Raw genomic sequence first — 15,508 nt, 5'->3', positions numbered from 1 at the left:
TCCAGGAAGATCCCATATGCCGCAGAACAACTAAGCCCGTGCGCCACAACTACTGAGCCTGTGCTCTAGAGCCCGAGAGCCACAACTACTGAGCCCATGTGCCACAACTACTGAAGCCCGCGTGCCTAGAGCCTGTGCTCCGCAACAAGAGAAGCCGCTGCAATGAGAAGCCCGTGCACCACAACGATGAGTAGCCCCCACGTGCCGCAACTAGAGAAAGCCCACGCGCAGCAACGAAGACCCAACGCAGCCATAAATAAATAAATAAATAATAAACAAACAAAAAAGAAACAACTGAAAGGAAGGTAGGTCAGAATTTGCTCTGTTCAAAGATACTAAAAGGTAAACTGAAGGGATTTCTCTGAGTCTTCACTTACTCATTTTGAAACCAAAGAGGAAGTAATTTTAAATGCCTAAATTGCTAAACCAATCTGATTAGGACCAAAAAGAACTAGAGGAAGTAAGAATATGTGGCAGATCACACATTTGGGAAAGTAGTCAGTCCAAAGGACATGCATCAAGTGAAAACAATTAGTTACTCACACCTTAGTACTTGGGATCTTTACTCATCTTTTTTAAATGAGAGCTAAAGCCAAGATACTACCTGTGCACTAGAAGGTATATCAAGCTTGTACCGGTGCCACAAAATCTACGTAAGCATGCAAAATACAAAACTCTCTCAAGTACAGTTCCCCTGCCTCAAATAAATAGCTTGATCATTTATTAGCTATTCCTCATAATTCTGAATATAATTTAAGTAATATTTCAGTAAGAAAATTGTGAAGTAAATTTGAATACACAAAAATATGGTGAGGGGCTTCCCTGGTGGCACAGTGGTTAAGAATCCGCCTGCCAATGCAGGGGACATGGGTTCAATCCCTGGTCCGGGAAGATCCCACATGCTGCGGAGCAACTAAGCCCGTGTGCCACAACTACTGAACCCCCGCTCTAGAGCCCACGAGCCACTTCTGAAGCCCGCGCGCCTAGAGCCCATGCTCCGCGACAAGAGAAGCCCCCGCTAGCCGCAACTAGAGAAAGTCCACACACAGCAACGAAGACCCAACGCAGCCAAAAATAAATAAATAAATAAATTTACATTAAAAAAAATATGGTGAAACCCACTTTTGCACTCTTTAAAGTTATAAGCTAAAGCCAAAAAAAAGCTCTTTCCACATTTTATATTCATGGGAAATAACATGAAAGGAAATGAAGTTTTATAGGGTTTTTCTTAAAAAAGAGTCCATTCATAACATGATTTTAAATACTGCTACACTGACAGAAGACAAGCTGTAATGTAAGGAAACTTTTTGGACCACCTCTGATCTTCTACTTTGTTGGAACATTATCGTTTTGGATAATATGAAAACTCTAAAAGATGAGAATAATTTAGAAGTATTTTCACTGAAGCAAAACAAGGCAATGGACACCCACTCTGCATATATTATCCCTCTGGTGGCCAAAGCACTGATATTTCAAGTTAAGAAGTCTTTCAAATATACTTGAGACAGCTTGTGATTGGGCATTCTATTAGGCATCTAAAAGAAGTCAATAATTTGGTATTCTGGAAAAGCAGCTCAGTCGAATACATCCAGTTAACTTCTACAGTAGCATTATAATCACCGAGCAACAAAGAGCAGTGTATTCTGCCAACAGCTTTAGGGTGACCTTTGCAATGCTGACTAGTCCGTCAAGTTCCATCTCTGAGATACACGGTACAGACAGGGGTGGTTTATTAACTGAGGTAGGAACTAAGACCAGGAGCCTCCAAAAGGGTAGGCATTTCACATTCAGGAAATGGGGAATTCCTTTCCCTCAGAAGAGAAGCTGAGCACCGTGAGATCAGGCTGGGCAGCCCCCATATTCTTTCCCAAAGCGCTAGCCTTCTGTGGTGTAGAAACTCCCAAGTATTAGGACAGCATCAACATCTTTTCCCACCCTCCCCTACATTTCTAAAAACTGTAATGAAATTCCAACTGCGAATTGGTAAAACGGGATCAATGACTTGAGCTCTAAGAATCAAGTTGAAAAAGAATGTTGACATCGTCTCAGAGCTTTAAACAAATTGTGCGGAGTCCTGCCTTATCTGGGGTACTTTCCAACCACTGCTAACAAGGTGGACTGACAATTCAAGGGGGCAACAATCAGACAGATGACTGCACTGGACCCAAAGACTGGATCACCTATAGCAAAGTCAACCTTTTTGACTCAAGAAAGGCACTTCTTGATTTAAGAAAGTTAACAGTGACTATGGCAACGTGACATGCTTAAACTTGATATTCTCTTAGGGATGAGCAGGCTTTGAAGCTCATAATAAACTTAAAGTGGCTCTGTGGAATGTTAAGGCTTAACGCAGATGGTTGGTGCTACTGTCATGCCTACACAAAAAGAAGTCGACCTGGAAATAACTGCATTAACGGCTCCAGGGTATTTAAAATGGAAGGCTCTCCCCCTCCTTTTTATTAAGAATTTTACTTTGAACCCTAAGAAGAAGCTGCATTAAGTTTCCAACTTGTTTAGCACAGCTCAAATTAAAATACTTATTCCAGTTTAGAAAGGCATCATGTTTGCCACCCACCGAGTACATGTTACCCTCACATTACACCATTCGCGAGAAGTATAAACACAGCGAGAAGAGAAATTACTGCTTTAAAATAGCCTGGCACATGGAACAATAAAACTATTTCTCAAATACAAAGCACAAATGTTATTTTATAAAAATGAAGAGCATCTAAAAGGGTATATTCTTTTATCCTCCATTCTTCACCACCCTCTTAACTGCAGTGCTTCCCTCCCCTCTATTAAAGATATTTTATCTAATTCCCAGTTGAAAGGCTTCTGAAAGTGGTAAGTCCCAGCTGTGTTGATGCTGAACTTCTTACACATGGCACACCAACGTCATTCTGACACACATACACATGCTTTGTAACAAGCTGCACCAGTCACTTGAGTTGAAATACCTGACTTGCTATATAAAACAAACTGTTACTCTCTGGTCTTTCCTCCAGCTCAGCTCTTCTCTGCTGTTTTGGAAGCAAACCAACAGCTTGTTAATGTTGACATCAGTGATGACTCCCTTCTGATTGGTGTCTGACACTGTCCAGCAATGCTGTTCAACAAGACCCTAGATAGAACCTAGGCACACGGAGGCCCCGTTTGCAGATCATTTTAACAAGATGTTCTTGTTTCCTGTTCCCACAAAAATCAATAACAGGATGACCTTCAATTTGAAATTCAAACCAATTAATTACCTGTTCTGTTGAAAATGTTGATATATGATTTGCCTAGAGAATTTCAATTATGAATAGATTATTTCTCTTAAAGAGCCCCTTTGAAAAATTTAGAAAGACACTGAAAACCTCATCTTATACAACATAAATGATGTTTTTTTGAAGCTCGTATACAATATTGGCCTTGTACGAATTAGTACGGGGAAGTTTTGCCTTGTGGTCCATCTCTTCCCCGTGACATCATAATCAATTGCCTGGTAAATTACTGCATTCCCACAAAGATTCAGGGCCAAGAATCCACTGCTTAAAGGTGAGATGAAAAGCCTTTTATAGTTGAATTCAGCTTTTCATATATACATCAGTGACTGACGCAAATCATGGGATTCTTCTCCAAATTTAGAAATCTCCCCTTCCTTCCCTAGAATCCTAAAATTCTTACTTTTCTACCTTTATTAAAAGTCTTTGTCCATTTTTTGTTTTGCTCATGTTTGATTTTTCTTTATATGTGGGTCATAAAAAGAAAAGCTATATACATCAAAACTCTCAGCACCAGAAATATATTTACTAAACTTTTTTTTTTTTCCCCCGGTACGCGGGCCTCTCACTGCTGCGGCCTCTCCCGTTGCGGAGCACAGGCTCCGGACGCGCAGGCTCAGCGGTCATGGCTCACGGGCCCAGCTGCTCCGCGGCACGTGGGATCCTCCCGGACCGGGGCACGAACCCGCATCCCCTGCATCGGCAGGCGGACCCGCAACCACTGCGCCACCAGGGAAGCCCTAAACTTTTTTCAAATTGTGAAAAAAAATGAAGAATTCGGTCTCATCCCAGTGGGGAATTCCCAAGATGAATGCTCACATGCAATGAAACTATTATCTTCATCCTTGAAAATATTACCTAAAACAGAGGTTTCTATCTGGCAGCCAGTAGGCTGAATATAGCCTACAGATGAGTTTTGTTTGGACCACACACTTTTAAAAACATTTGAAAAGGTTGCCAAGATTTAAAAATCAGGAGATTCTGACATAAAAATCTAGATTTCTGACTTCCCATTTAAAAAAAAAGAGAGAGATGAGGAAGACCTCACAGCATTGGGCCTTGCATTCCCACCTGGCAACAACGGGTTAGAGCTGGGGAGCTGCTACCTCACTGTGGTTGACACAAGAGCCTTCTGGTCCACCACAGTACCCATCAGATTCACACCTCTTGCTTTGTTTACCTTACTTCCTCATGGCCCTTTTGGGCAACTCCTGATCTTTAAAATGCCATACTACTCCAAAGAGGGTTTACAGAGTTTGTGGAAGAAAAAGAGAAGGGTGTCTTCTCTTTCTTATTTCATGGGCTTACACAATGTAAAACAGTGGGTAGATTTTACTTCAAAATATAGTTGTTCAATCAAACATCAAGTGCAAAGCAAACTGCTTTTCCTAATTAAAAAAATTTGTAAAGCAAATCCAAAACTGATGATCTTGTCTTACACAGTGGTTCAACAAAACATTTACACTAGTTTTCAATCAAGCACATTCTTCTCTGCAGCCCAGAAAATGTGCTCAGGTCAAACTATTACTGAGATCTACATCCATTTTGTTCCTTCACATGTTAACACTTCTGCACTTCCTTTCTTGAACGATCATATACTTAAGTGAAAACTGACCCTAATGTGAAAATAGAATACATCTTCAAGGTAAATTTTAAAAGTCAACATTTAGAATGCATGAATATTATCATAGCAAATACTCATCTTTACTGGCTCCACATGTATGCCACAATCTGACATTTATACTTATATTAAATAGACATTATTGCAGGTTCAAATGACCCCAAAAGTCATGGCGTATTTCTTTAAAAATGATTATTACCTAAAAGCAGATGTCTATGACAAAGTCACCATGCACTTCTATTTGCTTTTTTTCTTAACTGGAAGCAAGTGCAAGGAGAAAGTCTTTTCTAGTTCACTATTTCCAATTAACCACAACAATATAGTTCTTCTATCTATTAACAGAGTTTACAAACAAATTAGAAATACCCTGTTTAGCAGAGGAAAGTATCCTTTCCCTTCACCAAAGGATATCAACAGGCTATCTCTGCTGTACCGTATGGTTCAGAATGCACTAAATATGCTATGACCAGCCATATTCCAACTTATGAAAAAGAAAAAAATGTAAATCAACTTTAGGAGAGTGTTTGCAAATTATGTTTCATCATTGGCCCACATTCTTGAAAGATTATTTTTAATTAGGTGTTTCCTTCCTATCAGAGAGGCATTTTTCTTCCAGTTTCACCTTAAGAAAGTAACCCTTGAACACATGCCAAATTTACTTCACAATCAAACTTTAATCCCCAAAATCTCTTGATTCTTAACAACTTGAACAACTTTAAGTAAACAGTTCACAAAATCATAATGATCATACTGCATTCCTTAACACCCAGTTGACTAGGAAAAGAGAAAATGCCGTAAGTATGAGTTCCATAGTCTCAGGCCCGATAGCTGAACAACAGTGTGATATACTCCTTTTGGGAAGCATTTTTCCTTAATATCCCTTATGTTTGAAATTTGAGCAATTAGAAGCAGACACCTGGAACTCAATTATTAATTTACCTCTCCCCACCCCTTTTACACTTCTTTTGAAACCATCTCTTAAGGTGCTTCTTAAAGAGATGACCCCGTGGGACAGCATGCATGTAACGGTTCACATTATTTTCTTTAAAACATCTTGGTACAATCTAAGACTAAACATATTCTCTTTCTTCTTTAAGAGCATCCCTTTAGAAAAATTTTTAAATTTCTCAAATGACTAATGAGTAAAATGGTAAAAAATTAAAACAAGAGTTCTAGGAAAAGTATTGATATAATTCACCACATTCATGTTGATTCATCTACTATAACATTTTAGAAAGGGGAATTTTATGGAAAAACACAGTTAATTCCCATCCATGATGACCAAAGTTTTAAAATTTTCTCCTCAGGTTCACATGGCAGCTGACTGCAAATACATAAAACAGTTCTAGAAGACTCCTGATTTGTTTATTTTTGTTTGCACTTTTTTGTGTTAAGATAAAAAATAAAGCATGAGATAATGAATGCTTAATATTCTTTAATCTATATTCTATGGGGATGAAGGTATTCCATTCACTTCTTTCTATGAATCACTGATTTCTAGGAAAGGGTATCTCAAACTAGGCTTACACCGAGGCTCATTTCAACATTCTACATTTGTTTTAAAAAAAGAGAGAGAGAGAGAGAGAGACCAAAAGTACAGGCATACCACCACACAAAGAACAGTGGGTCATCAGCATAATAAGAAGGCAGGCAGCAGTCGGTTTACAAAGAAGTTATTAAAAATAGTTATCTGCACAAGTAAAAATTAGCACTTCTCTCTTTTAACCAAAAGGGTTTTTTTTTTTTTTTAATATAACGAGCATCCAAGCTTCTCTGGTCATGAGAAAACCTGGAATATATTATACAAGCATGAATGTGGCCCAGGAAGCAGTATATGAGATGTGCTAGCTATCGACAGATTAACACTTCATTTTCATTACTCTAATCTCACCACAGGCTGTGAAGACTCTTTTTTTCCTATGTGAACAACAATGGTGCAAGAAAAACCAAGCTGACAGGCAGGCGGGGTTCATTAAATGCACAAGGCCTTTATTCCCATAACACATCTTACCTATATGAAGCCAGGGTTCGGGCTCCCATGCTGGCTACTGAAACAAGCTCTCCCAGATGTTGGACTTCTCTCTCGATCCCTTCCTACTTCATTTATAATAAACGTCAAAAGAAGAGTCAAAATGGAAAAATTCTTTTTCACAAGGAACTCCGTTTAACAGACAATAGGATTGGGAAGATATTTTAAGATTTATTCAGTCCCCGGTTACTTTCTAAAGTTGTCCAAGAAAACAAAAAAGAAGTGGTTGGGAAGGGAAATGATGAGATGTTTGAAGTTCGAGTCAGAGTCTAATCTTGGTATCTCCATCTCAGTTTAGTTCTAACTCATTTGAGGATAACTGCAGTTTTTCACTGGTTGAAAATGGCAATTCACAAAGTAAGACTCAATCAAGGTATTTCCCAATGAATGACACTGAGCTTCCCCAAAAAACTATCCTCAAGGAGCCAAAAGGCTACAAAGTAAGGAATCATTAAAATGACATTCCTAACACGAGGAATTCCTTTTTAGGATGAGCTATCCATACACTCATTGCATTTGAGGCAGCCAACGCCAAAACCTCAACAAACCTAGAAATGAATCACTTAATTCCTACAACCAACCAAAGGACAGGTGTACACTTCCTGCCTGTCTGTGCACCACATACAAAGGCACTACCATGTGACATTGTGGGGTTTTAAATTTTTTCTATAGCAAGACAGTAAGTCTTTCCACAAAGTCTACAACAGGGCTTTGGTTTTGGTTCTTTCTGGTACTCTAATATTTATACCTAAAAAAAAAAAAAAAAAGAATAAAAGAAAAGCAATATTAGATAGAGCCACAAATAACCTACCTGACTCTTATGTTCTGACACGAGGTCAACAAGAAGGCAACTTCATAAATATGCTCAGTGTATAATTACCGTCCCATTTCTTGCAAGTGGCCTCCCAGTCATGTCCACTGCCCTCCAGCACTGGCAGAGGGCACAGGAGTGGGCAGTTTTCTTTACCTATGCCTGATTAGGTGCCCCAAATAGCCATCCTAATGATTTAAGTCAATGAAATCTTTCTTGCTTAAATTTTAATGGAAGAAAAAAAAATTTTTTTAAACCCTAGTGATGAACGTTCTCATTTTAATATTAGTTGTGTTATTACGTTAAGCCAGCTGAAAGTAATTGTTTTCGGCATGTAAAATATTCATTATCCTGAAATTTTTCTTTTTAAACTCCCCGTTCAGGTACTCCCTGATCATCAAGTATGAGTCCTGAAGAACTGTCTAGAAAACAAATAGCCACTAAAAGACACCTTAATAAAGTTGAAAAATTCATGACAGTCACACAAAAGCACAGCAGGTCCAGGACTGGAAGCTGTGTCTTTCCCATGTAGAATAATATTTTCTAATCTTGTCCATTTTAACAGTCTCTCAGCTGTGTAGGACAATGAGTTAAAATTTATTAAATACAGAACAGTAGTGAATCCTCCTCATTGTGTTATGTATACTGCATGCTTTCAATTTCAATTTTTAATGTCACCCATTAATATCAGTCCTGCCACGACTTCTTTTTTAAATGTTCCAGTTAACTCTTATTAACTTCAGTTTGTCTCAAAGAGTCATACCTTCAACCTATCGACGGAAAACTTTACGCGTTTTCCTTCTAACAAAATGCTCTCTTGCGCAGACGTAAGTCTAACCGCACAAAATGATAAAGCCAAGAATTACTTAAAAAAAAAAAGAAAAAGAGAAAAGCAAAATCTCTATTCAGCTAAGTACCTTCTTACACGGTGAAGGATCCAACTGAACTGCCTTTCAGCGCCTTTGAATGATAAGCCTGGGCCCTTGGTAACACATTTTTATCAAGCCCAGACTTAGAGAACCCTTACAGAAGAGAACTCGGGACAGTCCTCCTGTCAGCACCTCCACAATGAGGACCACATCTGAGAGTGGCACCTCTTTCCCATCCCTCTGCCAGAGCGAGGTACTGCCTTTTAATTCCTTTATATTAGGGCAAACAGACCCAGTGAAAGTAAGGAGAAATCCAGAAAAAGAAAAAAGAGGGGAAAGGAAAATAAAGTAAGAAATTAGGTCTTTGGGAACGGAAATAGGAAGAAAGAACAGCCTAACCATGTATTCAGGTATTTAGGTCATTAAGTAAATGGCCGCCAGCACAACAGACTTAAAGCATCCCCCCTCTCAACAACACACAAACCCTAAAGACAGTAGCAAAATAACACTGCAGTCTAAAAATACTGAGTAAATAAGATGTCAGCTATGCTCAAGAGAATCCGTGCTACAATGAGTAACTTCCTACTGTTCAAGATTATTTTCATTTTCTTAACAGAAATGAAAAACTGATGAGCTTAATTCAAGAAAAACAAAAGGATATTATTTTGTTGTTAAAGGATCAATTCATTTTTTTAATTGGAATGATGATTAATAAGCTGAGAATTTGATTTCTACGTTAGCCAGTTTGAATAATGCACTGTTTCTCCACAAGCATTTCCATTAAGAAAGGCTCTGTGGATGAAGAAATGATACAGCTCTTCCTCTCTTCTCCTGATCTCTGACTCTGTGGCATGAAATGCTTCCCAGAGCGTTTGAACAGAACAACACCGCACACCGCCCTCACCCAAATGAACTCTAGTCATAAATTTTTCACCTTAGGGTTTGAATGTACACTATGAAATTTGCTAGGCTTCCTACAGGGAATGTACAAATTAAAAAAGAATCAATACTTTTATTTTTCCTAGTCTCTAAATTTCTTTTAAAACTGGGGAGGGAGAAGGCAGTACAGGTCATGCTCAGTGAGGAGATGGGAGTACGTCGGATGTCACCGCCCCAGGCATCATTTTCCGGACGTCATCTGTACATATTAAAACTTCCTGGAGCTTGAGTTGTTCAGAAAGTTTTTCATCTTATTTTTTTCGCCTGTTTACAGTTGTATCTTACAGGAAAAATCTCCTTCTTCTACACAATGTCTTGCTTGTATGTCAGGATAGAAAGGCTGCTATGCCTGAATTATGCCTCTTTTCCCTTATTTCTCTAAAGCTTAAAAATAGATGTCGAAGTTCCTTGAAAGGGTTTTTGACTCCCTTCCTCCTTCTCTCTCTGGTCCTTAAGTAGACGAGGATCACCAAGCAAAATGTGGAAGCCAGCTGCTTTTTGGGAAATAAAAATGGCATCAGCTTCGGCAGACAGGGGTGAGATCAATCATTTCCTATGATCCCCAAACAATCTTCTCTCTGACCAAGGCCTGGAAAAGGTAGTTGTGTAGCGGCAAAAACATACCACGAGAGGGACAAGAGGATTTTCACGTAGTGAAGAATTCATTCCACGCACAGAACAACCCGGGCTCCAAACCTCACATGAAAGGAAATCTTGTAACCATTATATTTCATGTTCTTTGGATAGTAACAAGCAGGTAGTCCCAGAAAAAAATTCTCTCACTGAAAAAGTCACCCCACGATTCACTCTCTTCTCCCTGCTACCACGAAGTTCCCTGACAATATTCCGTGGGAAAAAAGGAGTTAACTCCTACTTCGTTTCCAACACAATGATTCAAATTGTGGACACAAGCTAGAAGTAAATTCCAGTTTCTTGTCTCATTCCTTTAGATACATACATGTGTGTGTGTGTGTGTGTGTGTGTGTGTGTGTGTGTGTGTGCGCGCGCATATTCTAATCAAGCATCCCAAGTTCAGAAAATACCTCTTAGGCTGTACAGAGTCATTAGCTATTCATGTTTATAGGGAAAGTCCTGTGGAAAGCTTTGCAGACTGATGAAGGCAGGTGCCCAATCTAACTTTTAAGTGTGTGTCAGGCATATAAGGTGGGGAGACAGAAGCACTAGAATTTTTGTTTTTCGCTGAAGTGGATGACGCCAGTTCACTATCTGTAACGGCCTGCTCCTTTGGAATCAGCTCCCCGTGTCACCATGACCTAGCAAACTGGAATGCTTTCACTATCACTGGAGTCCTTGCAATCCTGCTTTGGCTGTGACCCATTCACTTTTGCCCCAACTTCTCCGAGATGCCTTACTCAGCATCTAATTAGTTAGGGAGGATTTGCCGCGGCTCTTAACCCTGACACAGAGTGGGAGGATGTGCTGCTGTGGGAGCCCAAATCTGTCCTGTCACTCCATTAATCAGATTTCCATAAAGCCACGCATGAACAACAGAATTTATCAGTGAGTGTTCAGATACACTCATAAATGCAATTATAAAAAAATACCTACAATTATAGAGATAAGATAGCTGCACCTTTAGGGATTGATTTTTCGACTGTGGTTACTCGACTCACCTTAGCAAAAGGCTTTATAAATTACACACACACACACACACACACACACACACACACACACACACACAGTCCCAAGGAGCAGACGACAGAAACGTGAGAAAAGTAATTTCAAAATGATCACCTACTATGTTCCAACTCACTTAATGTACTGTGGTGAAAATAAACTTGAAATCTGCGCACAGATTTTTAATATATACCAATATATACCACACACATCTGAGAATACGTTTGTGCCTGATCTGCTTTTACACATATGTAAACACCACAGATAAGGCCTACTACTTTCCCCTCCCTCGCATTACAAATTACACAGTGCCTGTTAAGTGAAGTCTGCATGTTATACGTAGACTTACAAAGTATAGGCCAGCACACAGGTACCTGTCTCTATGCTATAATTTGTATTTTAACAATTATCCACATATTCCTATTTTAGTGTTCCATTATAAGAATGGATGATAAGAATTCTATATGAACATATGTCTACAGTTAAGACTTCAAAATAAAACACATTATCACTCAAATTAGAGAGGGGAACTAAATTGGAGGTAGCAGCCTACCGATTCAACAAGCTGAAATTACATGCCTCCTAGTATAATATAAATATTTATTTTAGCATCATGACCGTAAGTTTGGTCAATTTAATCCTTTTTTACTAAGACATGATTACTAAAACACACCGACTGTAAGAAGGGGAGTAAAAAGGGAGGAGGAAAAGTGCAGAAACCTAGGGATGCATGATGCCTGGCAGTGAAAGTCATTTTCAAAGACCATTAACTATCAACTGCTTTACTCAGGTCTCTGGTTAAATAAGAATATACATCCTCTGTTAAAAGGGACAGGAGGGCTGCACGACTGGGACAGAGTTTAGAATAAAAATGTATTGTACAAACTAGAAAGAAGCAGCAAACCGCGATATACAATTAGGCATCTGACTTGTAAGAAACACTGTCTATGTGCCTTTTAAACTGTTAATGAATAAACATTCAAATTATTTGGCGGGGGGCAGGGGCAGGTAGGAAGTCAGACAAAACCACCATTTCCACTTGAAAATATAGATTCAACCAACGGAAACTGTGTTTGCCTATATGAATAGAAAGAACTAAAAGACTACTGGGAGAAAAATTCATTTCAAACCTGCTTTTAAATGGATTCCAGCAATGTTATTATATGTTTCTGACAATATATTTTATTTATCATTTCTCTGAAATGGGCTAGATTTTATATTAGTGAGAAAGTTTGCTTGACTCTGTCCTATCTCTGGTGAGCAGACGCTCTGGTATTAATGTAAATCACTGATTTAATTTTTAGCTTTCTTGGTTTGCCCCTCACCTATCTAGGAAATGATTTCTCTGGTGATAACTAACACATCATGCTAATGAGACAATCTAATGCACAATAGAAAAATGTCACTACTAATAATATTTGCATGAAGTTAAATAAAGCAACTGTAGGATAATGTCAGACAGTTGTTCTTTAACAAGACACAGTTTCACAATGAAATTATGTTGTTAATTTTGTTACATCATTGGGTGAATCCTAAATTACTACATAATGATGCACAGAGTCATTTATAATTCTAACTTAGTATTTCACTCGTGTCTGAAAAGAGACCTTATTAAGGGATCCACATCTTATTTGAAACAGGTTAAATATACCTCACTAATAATAAAAGGTACATGCCTCTAGTAATGTGTAAAAGTGTGGGCTCTAGCCCCTTACCTGCTATGGTTTCATTTCTGAAAAGATTTCAAAATATATTAGACTACTGCATCCCTTGAGGTAGCTACAAAAATTTTATTTGCTCTTCTCTCACATGCACAAAAGATTTACAGAAATCGAAAAATCACCATTTAAAGCCTGATTAAAAACAACAACAACAACTTCCAAAAGCAGTCCTGATTTTGTGCTTTTAACAGTACTTTGTGAGGTTAAAACGGGTAAAATAACATTCTGGACTCTAGAAGATGAGCAAAGGGTTTCTGGTTATTCTCGACCTGTCACTGATCAAAGTGACCCAAAGAAGAACTCCCTTTACAAAAGTCAAGAGTCATGCCCTTTAAGGTTACCAAATATCTGTCTGTATGGAAAAATATTATCCTTTTTGAAAACATCATACTCAAATACAGGAGAAAAATGTAGAGAGGCAGGAAAATGCAGTCAAATTGTCATATCTCAAACTTTAGGGGAACAGACTTAGTTCCACCAAATCTAAATTGGCTTCAGATTGTGGTATCTTTTTTGTTAGAATTACACGGACTGAAGATTTACATATTAGCAGATCTAACTTTGCTCATACAAAACAAAAGACAAAGATTTTCATAACCCTACTTCCTAAATTACTCATAGAAGATACAACCCTAGAATACTAAATTTCAGTATTCATGAGCTATTTCACACTCTTAAGTTTTGCTGTAGTTAAATACTACAGATGGTGAATTTTCTATAACTCAGTTTTAAAACCTGCTAGTCAGTCTTTTCTAATATTTAAAGAAACGGTCAGGTGAATCCTAGTTTTTCTTATTACAGAAAACTTTGAAATAAAAAATATACCCAATAAATTGTATTCATTTCATGAGCTAAATCAATTTTTTCTTAGAAATTAAAATAATCATAATATAGAAAAAACATCTCTATGCCTTAGAAATACAAAATTCTGCAGACTTGATTAAACTGGACAAACTTTTACCTGTAGTAAGACAAAAGCTGGCTTAAGGTGTATACTGAGACTAGTATTCCTTGAAACTGTTGGCTTTGCGAGATATCTTCCTTGCTCTGGCACATACACACACACACACACACACACACACACACACTCTGAATCAGCATTGCCAATGAACTATAGGTCAGGAAAATAAACATATTAAACATGTACAGCACATATATTTTTAGATTTACACAGTTTCAATTTAAGTTTACACAATATTTATACAAACTAAAATGTCATCCTAAAGGAGAAAAAAAAAACCATGTAAACTCATACCCTCTTTCACATGCTTTCCAAAAATGCAGAGGAGGTTAAGCATTTAATAACCACGACAGGAGAAAAAAGAGGGGGAGGGGAGTCTCCAATTACTTCAAAACCAAAAAATAAAGAAAATATATAAAATATAGTGAAATCACTACACTTTTTTACATTGTGATTTTCTCCCTTGATTGTACTACACTGTTTAGTAAATAGTATAATTAATATTATATAGTTTCATACAGCACCCATGATGCATAAATTACTTCCCTATATTTCTACTCTTTTCATATTATCACTGATGCTCACTTTCACACATACATGCACATAGGTACACACAAAAGAGACTTTTATACACCCACAGAGTGAAACAGCTGGATCAAAGACATCATAATGGCTCAGCTGTACAAGTTTCTGTCTCTGAGCGATTTCAATTTATTTTCCTAACTTTGATCCATCATTTATATAATTTACTTTTATTTGTTTTTTAGCTAAAATGTTTTCCACGACTTAAAGTCTCCTTAGATTCAAATCTACTTGGAAATGGGCTAGTGCCAAAGAAGCAATCTAACACCATCTATGTGGTTCAATAGCCATTTATCAATTGATCATTATCTCTATCTGGTTTTATTAACTCTTTTCTAGCTAGAGGGAGACCTAAACCAATCTTCCCTTTCAAAACACACACACACACACACACACACACACACACACACACACACACACACACACACGACCTCCACTAACTCAAGAAAACCCTGAATATGACACCTAATTTTTAAAGTGCCAGGACAAGTTATTTGGTCCTAAGGTCAGTGAAAACACACTCTGTGTTCCAACCACAAAAACAGCCACCCAGGCAGGGACGTGCCTCAGAAATACACCTCTCAAAGCACTCGGCAACTCCAAGGAGTATCTCTGGGAGGAAATGAACTTTTTAACTTGCAAGAATGGGAAACTGCACATAAAGAGTTGCATATTGGGTTTGTGTTGATTGCATTTAAATCCCAGCTTACTGTATCAGCAGTAATCAGGGTCCCTCTACAGGATATGTCAAAATACACCTTATTCAAATGTATTTATCCTATCTAGAACTGTGTGATACAGCTGTTCGCTAGCTAAATGCTGCAAAGCGCTGGCTCTCTGCACTATCTTTCGCAGATCTATTTCTAAACTTGCGGTAGTCTCCAGCCTGGCAAACTGCTTTCTTTCCTTCTTTACCAATACTTTAAAAATCGAATTAACTGAATAAAGTATTTAGTTCTCATGAACTCCTACAAAAAAAACAGGTTTTTTAAAAAAGAACGCAGCTGCAGTATTTTTTTTAAATGAGTGGAGCACTATCCATTTTCTAACGACCTCCATCTACTTAAAATCCCA

At 38.0% G+C, this 15,508-nt stretch overlaps 1 protein-coding gene across 18 annotated transcripts in view; it reads right to left on the bottom strand.

Moving 5' to 3' along the window:
* Positions 1-15,508, bottom strand: part of BNC2 (basonuclin zinc finger protein 2) — a 425,725-nt gene that overhangs the window by 275,868 nt on the left and 134,349 nt on the right. The gene's annotated exons all lie outside the window — the stretch shown is intronic.

The sequence above is a fragment of the Stenella coeruleoalba genome (assembly GCF_951394435.1).
Source record: "Stenella coeruleoalba genome assembly, chromosome: 7".
NCBI classification, from domain to species: Eukaryota; Metazoa; Chordata; class Mammalia; order Artiodactyla; family Delphinidae; genus Stenella; species Stenella coeruleoalba.
The sequence above is the reverse complement of the archived record's forward strand: the minus strand, read 5'-3'. Positions and strand labels throughout refer to the sequence as shown.